Source organism: Gallus gallus, chromosome 8 (assembly GCF_016699485.2).
Source record: "Gallus gallus isolate bGalGal1 chromosome 8, bGalGal1.mat.broiler.GRCg7b, whole genome shotgun sequence".
Classification (NCBI taxonomy): Eukaryota; Metazoa; Chordata; class Aves; order Galliformes; family Phasianidae; genus Gallus; species Gallus gallus.
In genome coordinates this window covers 27,729,386-27,743,728 of record NC_052539.1, presented here as the reverse complement: position 1 = coordinate 27,743,728, position 14,343 = coordinate 27,729,386, and the positions used below count along the sequence as shown (strand labels likewise).

The window sequence follows — 14,343 nt, the reverse complement described above, 5'->3', positions numbered from 1 at the left end:
GGATAAATCCTCACCAGGAGCTAAAGCCCAGCAGCAGGTTTCAGTGGGAGCAGGAGGTACATTGTCCAGTACATTTCTACTGAAGCATCTACACAAAGAGTCCAAAATTAGAGGGCAATTTTAGCATTACACCACTGCACATGCACTGCCCAACCTGCTCAGAGCATGCCAAGCAGTGCTGCTTGTTAACCAGCTGTGCAAACCTCTGATTATTATTTCTTCCAGATGCTCCCCTTGTGATGTTTTTGAACCGTTAAACCTCCAGCTTGGGCCACGGCTGTGGGCTAGACCTCTCCCTCTGGTGTTCAGCTCCCTGTCAACATACATTATGGCATTTCCAAGGGGCAGTGCTCTCCTGACCATAGGCACCATCACTAACACAGCAGCAAGATGAAAGGGTTGATGAATGCAATGGACAGGAGATGGAGGAACTGGAAAGAATGGGTGAGCATACATGAAAAGTTAACTTTTCATTCATCAGAACTGCAGCCTGCTGACAACAGCTGTATTTCTGACTCTTGTTCAGCTTCTGCCTTCATAGGAGCAGCCCTAGTTGAGAGTCTGCCTTTGGAAATAGGATTACCAGATGGACACAGCCTGGATCAGTCCTAGCTGGAAAAGCCACCAGAGAAACAGCAAAGAGAAGAGTGAGAGAAGGACCATGAAAGGGCGTGGGTGTAGTGCTGAACTGCATTATTCTTAACATTCATAGAACCATAGAATGGCCTGGGTTGTAAAGGACCACAATGATCATCTCGTTCCAACCCCCTGCTATGTGCAGGGTTGCCAATCACCAGCCCAGGCTGCCCAGAGCCACATCCAGCCTGGCCTTGAATGCCTGCAGGGATGGGGCATCCACAGCCTCCTTGGGCAACCTGGGAACAGTGCGTCACCACCCTGAGTGAAAAACCTCCTCCTAATATCTAACCTAAACTTCCTCTGTCTCAGTTGGATTCCTACTCGACTCAGACATTGCAAATTATGCCCCATGTCCCATGTAATCAAAATGCATTGCTTGCCTGTCCCTGGAGAGGTGAGGAGAGGAGCTGCTTGGAGGAAAAGAAGAAAGATGCAAGATGCTGCTGCTTTACTCCCTGTGCTCTGGTTTCTCTTGCAAGCCATTCTTTTCCAATACTTTTGTTCTTGGAGGGAAATGCTCCCCCAGACTGCCAGTGAATGTTATTACTGAGTCCATACATGTTGCAATTGAATTCTTTAATTTATCTGTATCTCTCATGTGGTTTTAATAAGAGGCTTACTGACATACTTGCTTTTGGTAATTACAATGGCAATATAAAATGCTCACGTTGTTCCCAGTCTCACCCCAGTCCTGGGCTACAGCAGACTTCGTGCTGACAAAAGAGCTTCAGGAAGGGGCTCGGGGTCTGCTGAGCATACACAGCATGTCTGCAAGTGCAGCAGCGTTTGCAAAGTTATTTTCCAGGTATTTTATTAATCCAAGACAAACTAAGCAGAATTCCTGGTTTTTAAATGGTTGGTTCCCTCAGATGTTGTCTAAGACAAGCAGGGTCTTGCAATCAGCAGGGAGCCCTGGACTGCAGTTAACTGTGATCCTCAGAAACGGTTCCAGTGCCTGGGAAGTGTCTTTCTAGGGATGTGTCAAAAGAAGAGAGAAAGATATTTCTAAACTCAGATACATTCCAGAGGGAATTATAAATAATACAGATGTTTCGGTATCTTTGGAAAGTCACTGATAAAACCAATTGCTTATCTGACCGTGACTGGGTATGTTCCATTTATCAGGATTTTCCTATGAATGTTCAGGAATGACCTTCAAAATTTCTGTAACTGAAATTATTGAAAAATATTGAAAAATTGAAGTGCATGAGAGACTCAGTGATCTTGTCCTTTGGGATCAGAGCACTCTCTGGTCATTTTGTGCTGGGCTGTGTAAGATTCATTCATAACCACACATCAGTGTAGAAGTGCCCTTCTTTTTCGCAGACTTTCAAGCCCCTCAGGGTCTGAGGATGGTTTGTGGAGACAGATCAAACCTGACTTCCACTCATCTTGTTGATGAAATCAGGAAGCTATCAGCAGCTGTTAGAGGAAAATATAACTGCTGTCCTACACCCCACACGCAACTTAGTTTCTCATACAGTACCTGCAATGGATCCTTCCAGTCTTGATGGCTCCATGCTCCTATTCTGTTTGCTTGGAATAAGCACATGGAGTCTTATTTAGAACTTGCAAAACTATCCTCCAGGTTTCGCTGCAAAGAAAGGCTCTTATGCCAGCCTCAGATCCATGCCGAGCTGTTTCCTACAGTAAAGTTTTTATGGCTTTTAAATTTCACATCTAGCTGAAAGAAGTTTTGCTTTATGCTTTTTCTCCTTCTCTTCTTTGAAAATTACGAAAAGACCTCATTACCAGCCTGTGAATTTTTTCCCCAAATGATAAACCTAACCAATGTGTTTCCAACTTCAATTTTCTGTCCATTTGCATTCCCACAGCCTCAAAAATCTGTTTCTTGCCCTCTTGGGCACACATGCTCTACAGCACTTGCAGGTTGTAATTACACAGTGAGAAGAGGTGCTGGGGAAGCTGGTAAATGTCAAGCTCTGCTGCAGAGGAGAGTCAAGAATTCAAGTCATCCCACTACATTAAAGGCTGTGGGTTTTTATTCAGAGCTCAAGCCAAAATCTGTGGCTACAGAAAATGAACATGCCACAGTAACATAATGCAATTCCCAGGTGAGTTCTTCTGATGCCAGTGCTGGATACAGAGTAGATCCCAATTTACCTTCAACAGTCCATGCCTTTAGCAAGCTAGAGGTTCTGACTGTGCACACGCAGCCGCTCTACAGCTCTTGTTGCCCTGCATTATGCCTGTCGCTACTTCCCAGCTAGCAGCACAAAGGAGATGTATTTTCCCTACTTGGCACACATGCCATGTATTCAGAAATGCATGTTCTGCTAGTGATGGACACAAGAAGAGGATGCACAGATTTAATTCCCAAATATTAGCAAAATTATATGTGTAAGTCTTGACTGCAGATTGATTGATTAGAGAAACACGATGCAAGGAAGGAAAGCTATGCTGCAGACAGTGAGAGGCTGGGGAAGGTTGGGAAGGCAGCTCTCCAGGGAAAACGCTTAGTGCATTTCAGAGGGCAACTGATAGATTTAATATATGATTATTACAAATTAACCATAAATTGAAACCCAGACAGTTTCCTGTTCATGGGGGTGGAGGGATATTAAGCACTTCACACAATTATGAGGAATTGTTTCTATTTGGCATAAATCATTCTTCAGTCTCCATTATCTGCCCATAAAAAGCACAAGTGTCTTGGCTTCTCCATATAAATAACTTCCTTTAAAATTATTCTTGCAGGGTCTTTGAGTGATGGGGTAATCCTGTTATGAGATTTTAATGCCAAATTACATATTCAGACTGGAATTATGCTATTTAAACTACTTTACAGATGAAGGAAGAGCATCATCTTAGTTTTTCATTTCATACACGCTTTTCTCTGTTAGTGCCTAATACTATTCACAGACAAGGCTGTCAGAAATAGACAACACCATCTGAAATTCACATACATACAATACTTGAGGTTCTATGATATCATAAACATTCCTCAGATAGACCAGATTATGCTTTGTTATCTATGCATACACAGAGTATGATCTGAAGAATCAATGAGATGTGAGATATGCCCCTAACTAGGAGATCAGCTGCAAAGCCACAGCCACCTCATTTACACTTCAGCAAACTGTTGCTATGATCAACAGGGATACTTCTTCTTGACCCTTAGTGCTATTTTTCAGCTTGTAAAAGCAGGCTTTTAGTTAAGACTATTTAGTTGGACTACTATGGCACAGCTCTATGTGCTGCTACACTAACTGCTATTAAATTAATTTTGTTATACTTGAATATTCATCAGAAGCAGCTTTTATCCACAAATAACAGCAAATCGAAAGGAGCTGTTTGCTCTACAGATCAACCAATAATTCAGCTCACTAATAAATATATTAACCAAAGAGCCACTTACTTGTTAGACTTGACAATTATGGTATTTTAAAGACCTACATTTGAGAACAAACAAATAAACAGAAAACCACAAGTGATCAGATGTCTACACTGTATTCCTTACCTAAAATATCATATGGAACTTGCAGTAAGCAGCTTCATAAAGAGTTTAAACAATCAGTCTGAACAAATTTCTAAATAGCTTCAGGTAGTGCGATGTGAATGGGAGTTTCTCTGACCCTGGGTTTCCATGTATTTTGCTGAATAACAGCACAAAGATCACAACTCAGTTTGCACAGCAGATTATAAATAGCTTAATTAAACCTGAAATGTTTTCAGATCTACAAATGAAAGGTGTAATTAGATAAATCTACAGGACCTACTGGTGACAGACCATGACAAAGGATTTCCTTTTCAAGGCTTTGCATCCCAAACAGATGGAAACCAGTGGAAATCCTTATAATTCCTCTTCAAGTTTGTGCTTCAGGAGAGGAGAGAAAAAAAAAAAAGGCAACATGCAGTTTTCATCATAAAGATCAGGAGGCCATAGCAAACTTGATCTAGATGTTAAGAAGTTGCACACAGACCTCAGCAAGGTACAAAGGATGCTTCAGGTTTACATCACCAGCTCTGACAGAATTTCTCCTTGTTTCTGCTGGTGCAAGTTTCTGGTTTCCAAAGTTATACTTCGCTTTGCAAAGGTGGCGTGGCTGCTTAAAAGCTAGTGTTTTTAAAGCTTGTCTTCCTCTGACTGTTCTAAATATTAAGAATGGCTCTCATAGGTCTGGCAATAGGTACTTCAGGGTTTGAGGCTTACAGCATGCTGACCAGTTCTGCTGTGTCCTAACCAGTGAAAATTGTGCTTGCCTGAACCTAGATCCCAGCTGTCAAGAAAGCTCAGACACAGCAGGCATGGGGAGCAAGGCCAACGGGCATTTCCAGCCTGCTATGGAGAGAGCTCTCTTCTGCACTAAAAACATGAATTTCCATTCTCCCAAAAATATGTGAGCAGCAGAACATATGGCAAAGCTCAGTTCATGAATCACCACAGTGGCAAATTATTTTAGCAAAGGCAGATGTACTCAGTGGCATTTTGCTATGAATAGATTGGCTTCAGAGGTGTGTCCTGTGGCCACACTGCAATCTGCGCTACCAAGGCCCTATATTAACTTGTTTGTCTTCCCTGCTGCACTTCTCACAAGTTCATAGCAAAGCCAGCAGGCAACAAAAGGGGAATATTTCTGGTAGTAATGCAGACTGCTTTATTCTCTGGTCTGAGCTTCAGGGATGGAAGAAAATGTTAACTTGGAGAAATGACTTGGAAGGACATTCATCCTCTGGGCTCTTCTGACAATCAGGCTTTCCTACAGTGGTTCCAAAATTTCCTTCTCCTTTCTAGCTGAATCACAGCTATATTACTTTAACAAACTTTTACAATACAGTCCAAGGCTGTCACAGACATACTTTCTTCTCAAGCCAGAAAGTATCAATTGATACTGAACTACCAACATCCAAAATGGCAACTGTGATGTACTGCCACGAGAACAAACTGCATATATCTGAAAGATATCATGAGGTCTTTGGTGTACATCCAGGACAGAAAGTATTTATTTTGTCTGAGAAAAGAGAATACTGGAGGGACCAAGGTCCACTCCCAAATTAAAAGCAATAGATTAAAAAGAATGTAAACTCACAGCACCTACTGACTGCACAATAATCACAGGACATGAAGAGCAGAGCAAAGGGTAAGAAAAATGAATAAAAAAAGGGATATGCAAAAAATTAATAGAGAAAAAAAAGGAGAAAGAACTACTGTTGGAAGAATTGGCTAGTGGAGAAAGCTTTCCATAGGAGAGAAAAAGACCAGTGGAGTAAAGACTAACCCTGGTTAAGAACTGTCTTGAATTGGGAATATTACGCAGCTTATACACAAGAATTGCCCTGATTTCAGCCACTGTAGTACAATCACACCTTCAATTTCCTCCTCATCACCTTCCTGCCTTACAAACCAGGCACACAAAAAAATGACTAAATGAAGTCAAAGTCTCTTCTTGATGGCCAAATAGCTTTCCATTTCCATTCAGTAAGAGAGGTTCTTGGTGGGAACCTCTCTTCCTGGATAGTTCCCAAATATGCTCAAGTCTGTACAGGATCCCTCTTAAGAAAATAGCAACCACATAATGGTCATATATAATTGATTAGATTATTAGATAACCAATCCATTTGTCCCTGTGTGGGTGCATGACTGGCTGCCCCTACCACAACCTGCAGCTTTCCTGCCTGCAGCTGCTTTGCACCAGCCTGCTCCTTGCTAGTTCCCTCTAGAAGAAAGCAGCTGGGCTTCATTACCTCTTAAATCTTATTTTGAGCAAGTGGCACAGAAATGTCACATCTTCCTTCATCCCTAAGCAGTATGTTTTTTTCCTGTGCCTCTTGCTTTAATGCTGCCTATGATAACAATTCCAAAAATCCTTTCCTCCCACTTACATGGCTACGGACCATCGACATTAAAAGTCCTATCAGTCCCTGTGATTTTGAATCCAAAGCAGGAAGGCACAAGCCTGCCCTCTGGGGTGGGAGCAGCACAGGGGTTGTGAGCAAGCATCCCACTGCTGCCAGGCATGGGGTGAGGAGGATGACCTGCCCCACCCCACAGAGCTCTGCTGCTGGTATCAGGTTTAAGGTTGCAAGGCTGACTGAAGATCCTCTCCTCTTCCAGCTTTCAGTGCACATCTGGGTACAATCTGGCTCATTTAATCCCATCAGACTTGAGCTGCTGGTTTCACAAAGAAAAAGTGCATGCTTTGTCATTTACTTTTGGGTATAAGGAGGATATCCTGTGGTTCTTAGGAGAGATGCATCTTTCAAAACAGGGAGTCAGAGCTGGCACGGGTCCATTCAGCTAATGCAAACACATCCACTTACACCAATTAGGATCCAGTTACTGCAATACTATACATCAGTGCATTTTAAAAATAGCATGCCATTAGGTAGAGTCTAGGTTTGCATGTGTTAGTATCACTGCACAGAAAAGGAGTCTGAGAGGTTTAAACATTTAATTGCCCCTTTTTTTTTTTTTTTTTTTAGTCTTATGCAGGAAGGGAAAAGTTACCGTGAGACTGAGGTTTTCTGCTTTAATAGATGAAGCCAAACACATACCCCTAGAGAAAGGGAAAATCAGCTGCCAAAATGGTTTCTACTCTTGACTTACCCAGCATCTTACTTGTTTTATATTTAGAGCCACAGCCTGGAAGATATTAACCTCCAAATTCTGCTAAGCAAAAGTTTGAAACAGTACTAGTACTCTAAGGGGTTCCTTGGGGTTTTGCACAGATACAGCTTGGGTACAATGCCATCACTGGCGTTAGAGGCAGCAGTGCTGGTGGAAGCTGCAGTCCACTCCTGCAGGATTTAGGAAGCAGCCTCTTTCTCTTATTCACAGTCACTGGAAAAAAATCCACCTTATTACAACTTCAGCTTTGGAGATGATTTTTTTTTTCCTAATAAAGTGAACAATTCTTCTTTCTATGGATTGTCACCAGAAAGTGCAGCTTTCCATTTTAGTTTGAGACTTGTGAGAATTAATAGTTTTACTTAAAATCAATTTAGAATGGTGGGCAAGGACAAAAACATGCTGGGTTCAGCACAGCATGAAGAATACCTGCCCCAAGGAGATGCTTTTGCTCGTCTTTGCTCCTGCCTTTTTCTTTTTATTTCACTAATCAATCACCAATGGCCATTATGTCAGCTTGGCTTCTTCTGACATACATACACTGGTATAATTACCGGTATGAATGGATGACTGGCTGAGGAGGGGATCTGGGTGTTGTCTCTGGAGCCTGGCCTTTCTCTCCCATTGTATGCGCCTTCCTCTCTTGCCGACAGCTGATCAGACAGTGGTGTGGAATGCGCTATTTAATTTCTCTACAATGAATCCACCAGCTCTGCCCTGTCATTGCAATTAGTCATACCCTCTCGGTGCATTATAATCCTCACATATCACATCTCACCGAGTCGTTCCTATAGTGTTAGGAACAAAGCTCGCTCACGAACGTCACCAAAGAGAAGCATCCAGAGGAAGCTGCTGCTGTGCACTGTGATTGGTGAGAATCTCCATATACAACAATTTTATCCAAAATTATTCCATACTTAAAAATTAAGAATATGCCAGTGCCTTTGTAAACTCAGGACTAAAAGTACCCAGTGCCCGTTCTGAGCTGGGCACAAAGTATGACTTGTCAACAGGTAGAAACAGTGCCCAGCCGTGACTGAGGCTCCTGCACCTCATCTCACTCAAAGGGAAAACAATGTGAGTTTCACATCAGCATAAATCCCACCATGCCATACTTCATAGACTCAGTCCACAGTGCACAACACTGAACTCAAGGCAAGAGCAATCAAAATCAAAGCTGAGCTCAACATGCAGAACCTATCAGTTTTCTTCTTCTGCAGTAATAGGTACTCAGGGGCAACTTGCTGCCCTTCTTGGCTGTACTTCCAGGATAGTTTAATTACCAAATGCTTCTAGATTATTTAGCCTGTGTCTGCACTAAACTTTAATACCTACTCATCCAACCACTGAAAACAGGAAAATTGGCATCTGTTATTTATGGGAATGTAGATAATGGTTCATCACAGAGTTTTAGCCCAGAAAATGGTGAGGGTAATACTTATCACAAACCACCAGGCACAGTAATGACAGGCAGCTGTTACAGTAATAAGAGAGCAATCAATAATTCATTTGATATTCCTTGTGCAATTAATCATGATAAATTAACATGGCTTTAATGTGGCACTAACAAGCATTTCCTGGGCTCTCCGATGTAATTTAACAATTAATGTGCCATCATTTTAAATTGCAGCTGTCCTTGCTCTGCAGACACATGAAAATCATCAGAGCCGCAATATCCAGCAGAGATGGGATAATAGTTGGAAAGCTTTCAAAGCCTGGGGTTGTGGGAGGCTCAGCTGCCCAGCCATGAGCATTCTGGTTTTTTACCCCACCCTTCCCCCAGTCTGTTTAGGACTATTACTGCCTTCAGGGCAGAACAACACTGCTTGCACCCAAGGAAGTCTGATCACATATTTGCTGCTACTAACTACTTTTTCATTAACCACAAGAGCTGTGTGTGTTCAGGTCATTTAAACTATACTCAAATACATTGAAGAAGCAGTATTAGCTATATCCAAGGGAAGATTAAATAAAGACAAAAACTACACAGAGAAGTTTTGAAGCTCTTTTTAACTCACCCACTGAAAGAAAGTTTGCTTCCTTAAGAGCAAGATCTACAGAGGAAAGCTCTTTAGCCCTCGCTGTATTTGGAACTGCTAAACTGGCTCAGTTAAAAGATTCAGAGCCATCCCCTGCAGAAATGATACACCTGTGGAAAGTTTGAGATGGGGAGGATCAAAAAACTAAATTAGGCAATAGGATGCTGTTAGCAGAAAATGGGATGCTACTCTCTGGAGAGCACAATCAAACATAATAACTGCCTCCCTGCTCACATCCCAAAGCATGGGGCTGTACAAGGAGGCCATGCAGCTTCAGCTGAACATCCAAGAATATCCTCTGGTTAACTAAGAGCCTTCTTAGATCTTTGAAATCTCAGACTGAATGCAGAAAAGCAGCACTCGAGGGCTGACTTGTGCCCTGATGGCTGCTACCCAGAGCAGCTGGGAGAGAAGGGCAGGACAAGAATGATGATGCTGGCAGAAATTTCTCACAGGTTGGGCTTTGCTTCTGGGGAAATCTTGCAATTCACAACAACAATCAACAAAATGGGGACCTGGCAACAAACTTCAGATTGTTTCTTATTTTATTTAAAAGGAAGTTTAACTTTAACATAAAGCTCTTTGCCTTGGGCATCGTTAAGAGTTTGTTCACACCTCTTTCTTATGCTTAAAGACAAATGAAAGATCCGTTTGATTTAGCTGCTTTCAAGTGCTATCTTTTTGTCCTTGGATGCTCTAAATTATTAACATATTTTACAGTGTGCTCAAGATAAAAGAGATCTTTCAACTTTCATTCTCTCACCCCTCAGTTGAGCCAGTCATGTTGTTTCTCACTGGATACCTTTGATCAACCTGCTTGTTGGATGTTAAACCGCAGGACACCCCTGGTAAGAATAGAACCGGAGGAAGCCTTTCAGCAATCCCTTGCCATCCGAATTTTCTGCTGATCTAAGGCAGCACTTTGAAGTCACCTAAGCTTGCAGCCAGGCTCTCAGAGAGGTCACCCTTCATGTAAGGAAAGCCATAATGAAAAGGGGGGATGTGGTTGTTATAAACATCCTACAAAGACAAATAGGCAAAGCAGTACATCTGGCTACATGTACTATGTCAGTGGAAGTTGCTACTGGGGGTAACAGATAATTTCTTGACTTGTTTGACTCTCAGGTTGGTCCGTTGTACTTTACTAACCCTGTCTAACCTATTCTTCAGCCCATCCTTAATGTGAAATATAACTCTGATCCTGTTGTATGGAGCAACTATCTTTTTTTCTGCATGTAACCCTGCTGATTTTCCCAGGACTGCTTAGGGAATATTATTCAGAATGAGAATAGTACAATGAAGCCCACAAAAAGTACAGCAAGCAGGAGACAAGGCACTTCCAGCTCCGTGTGAGCGTGCCTACCCGCATCACTGACGAGCGTATGGGGGACTGAAGACAGCGGAGCATCTCTGCTCATTTACAAGCGTCCGTTGCTGCCGGCCTCCGGGAGCTGCCGCCGGAGCCGAGGCTGCTCCTCGCGGGGATGCGCTGCCACCTAGAGGGGAGCCGGGACACACGGCGGCTCCGAGCCGTGATAAAGAGGGAGCGAGCAATCCCGACCCCGAACGAAGCCTCCACAGCCCTGCGCTGCCTGTCTGCAGCAGCTGGAACTGCCCACGGTGTGTTGAATGAAGCAAAGGTCACAGATAAGAGCCCATAAAGAAGTGTGAAATTTAAAAGGCTGCAGTTCAGTGTCCCATTACTCTGTACTCGGGAAAATCTGGAGCTGGATTTTCAACAGAAAAGCTGCAAAGCATTTGGAGCTGCAGATATTTTTCAGTAGGATTAAAGTGATTTCATCTGCACCCACAGACTGAAGGGCAAACTCCATTCAGCTTGCACTGCTGGCTGCGAGCAGCTCCTAGGAAAGCACAGTGGGCACAGCACAGAGCCCTGCGTGCCTTCGGGAGCTGTACAACAGAGCCAATGCTCACCTGGACTCACTTCACATCCTGTGCCTGCTGATGGTGAGTACCACCTTCAGGCCAAGGCGCACTGATTTTCCAAGATGTACACATATAGGTCTCAACAAGATGCAGAGATATTTATTAAAGCCCTGGTTAAGTTCCTTGCTCAAACTAAGGAGATGTCAGAATGCAGAGATCATAATGCACAAGAGGTATAATGCATCATACTGCAAGGCCAGTTAGAGAATTTTCTTAGAGAAGAAATTTCTTAGAGAAGAGAGTAAATTGATCAGTTCCAAGAGTCCTGCCTTGTTGGAAAAACGGTGCAGTCTTTTCAGAGCAAGGAAATCACGTTCTGAACATGGAAGTACATCAGAAACAAACTATGTACCCTTTACCATCCTCACAAATAAGAGATCAAATGAGAAGGAAGTCTTAGGAAGGTGAAATGACCTAACCACTGTCACATCATAGCGGCACAGCTGTGGATAGATGTGGAGATCCATCCTCCAGTCCCGTGCTCTCTTCTTAGAGACTGTAGTGCCTACAGGTTTGGTTGCAGTTGGGCATCAAACTGTTCTCAGTGTTTTTATTCTTTCAGGACCATCCTCATAGCCATAGAAATCACAAGATGTCAGTTACTCAGGAGAAATGTCATGTGTGTTACAGACACATATGGCCCCAAGCCATGGCATAGGGCTGCTTTATGACAGCTGCTCTGCTTGCCCTCTGTATCAGCTTGGGAATGGGTTTCAGAGGTCTGACATTCATATCTTTCTTATCTCTAGATATTTCAATAAGAAATATTTTTGAAGTTTAATTATACGACTGACATTTCTAATGGATCCCTACAACAAAGTACCCATGTCTGTCACCATTGTGCTTCAGTCCTAGGGATTATTTTTTCCCTGGGACACGGTGTACAAGTATTAAAATACACTTACATCTCTCATTAGGCAGTTTATAGACATGTTCAGAAGCCAGTCCCTTGAGGAGTGCAAAAACATTTATTTTGTAATCTATGAGACCTTCTGTGAATGTGAGCCTGCAGAGTGTGTTAACAGGGTGGCTCTGGTTTATTTAACGACTGTATTTGGCTGCCTCTTGAAACCTGAGCCCTGAGCCAAGCTGCAGACATCTTTACTGTCCTCTCTACCTATGTGTCATTTGCCCTTTTTATAGGTCTCAGCACAGCTGTGTTATTACTTAGTGATGGCTGCAGCTGATAAGCCTGGCAGAGATGAGTACAGTTCTTTCAGGAGAACAATAGGCCACATTCACACATTGCATGTTCAAAGACCAGAAGAAGGTAGGATCCGATTTAAAGAGTAAAAAATTAGCCTTGTTGGTTTTTCAACTTCGAACATAACCTGTCTGATTTTCCATAGAATCATTAAGATTGGAAAAGACATCTAGGATCTCCAAGCCCACCCCAGCCAGCTGACCACATCCACATCTCCAGAGTTCTGGTGTGGTCATCCCACCACTCCCTGGGCAGCCTGCTTCACAGAACAAATTTTTTTTTCATATCCAACTTGAACCTCCCCTGGCACAACTTAAAGCCATCAACTCTCATCCTGGAATCTTTTGATACAAGCTATGGAATCTCGTTGTTCAACAGATATACTCTCCTTTGCATCCAAAGCTAGATGTTTCTTCATAGGAATGCCAACATTGGCCATTGCTATAGGCCCAGAAGAGCTTAGAACACCTAACAACACCAAACTATTCTGGTAATGAGAGCTAAACAATTACAGCAGCAAACCACCAAGAACAAGAGGAAGGCACAAATCCCAATAAAACAACAAGCCTGCATGCACAAAACAGATTCTTACTCCCTTCCTACTCGATCTCTAACTGAAGATGATAGCACCATGCTGGAAAACAAACAAACAAAACAAGCAGCAAAGATTTCCCTAGTAGGAATTGCATTAAAAAAAAAAAATCCTGAGACTGTTTAAAAATAAGGAAGTACTCACTTCTCTGTCCATGCAGCCTCTCTGATTTAATCCTTTAATGTAGACAGGGAGTTAGTCCAAGCTACTAGATTGGCCCACTCCTTCTCCCATGGTTCTACTTGCTTGTCATGTCCATCTTCATCAGCTGTTCGCCTTTCTGACAGGAAGCCAGGCACATCTGTTTGAAATGAGAGAAATTAATAATGACTGAAGGAAGCGAAGGGCAGAAGGATGAGTAGAAAGGATGATTCTAAAACAAGCCAAAACATACTTATTGTTTCAAATTCAGACCCAAATTTGTCATAATACATGAAACTGCATCTGCTGGAAACTCACAGGGAGCAAGCAGATTTGCATGCACTAAAAATAGAGAAGCATTTGTGTAACAAGTTGCAGAATAATGTAATAAAATATATCTTTTTTCATCTGTCTGACAGCTCTGCCTGAAATGTGACCACTAACCCATTTAAATTCTAACTTCATATGTTCTTCCAAGCTATTCTTGCCAGCTGCTTTTCAACCTGTCAAAAATGCAGTTTTTTTCTATCTGAGGCTCTGACTATGTCCTATATGAGTGAAATATCCTTTCTACCACTCCCAGCATTATCAGTATTAACGATTCTGTCAGCAGGATTCCTATTTGGTCTTTTATAGCTCTAGGTCTCTGCCATGTTAACGGTATTATAATTTGTTTTTGTCAGTTAAGTAAGCCCATATGCCTCTAATACAAATAAGGAACAGATTTATTGAGAAAATGGTGCTATTTTTAAACATTTTCCTGACTAATTTCCAGCCAGTTAGTGATGTCATTTACTTTGAATGCTAAAAAGTCACAATGCTCCAAACCACTAAACTCTTGCTTTGTATACTACACTGAAAAATTACATATATATAGATAGATAGATGAAATATGTTTTACACACGCAAAACACACAGCAAAAATGTTTCAGGTCATGAAGAAATGCCTCATATTCCCATGAAGTACATTACAAGTAAGGTATTTTCCTTTTGAGGTACTGACAAAACAGTTGGTTTCAATGTGTCACCAATTTTCTTTCCAAGCCCAGGCTTGGTAATGAAAACAGTTAGGCTTATAAGGGAAAAAGCAATTATAAGACAGTGTAATCAAGCTGTAGAGTTCACTGCTCAGGCATGTGTTCTCAATAAACAGCTTCCCCTGCCTGCTGCACTGTCAGCCGAAGCCCTGCCC

The 14,343-nt window shown here is 42.3% G+C and overlaps 1 protein-coding gene across 3 annotated transcripts in view; it reads right to left on the bottom strand.

Moving 5' to 3' along the window:
* CACHD1 (cache domain containing 1) overlaps window positions 1-14,343 on the bottom strand; it is a 130,495-nt gene that overhangs the window by 102,157 nt on the left and 13,995 nt on the right. For all 3 annotated transcript variants that reach the window (XM_046944716.1, XM_046944717.1, XM_046944718.1), the window contains one exon: window positions 13,155-13,311. The gene's annotated coding sequence lies outside the window, so the exon portion shown is untranslated. The remainder of the gene's footprint in view (window positions 1-13,154; window positions 13,312-14,343) is intronic.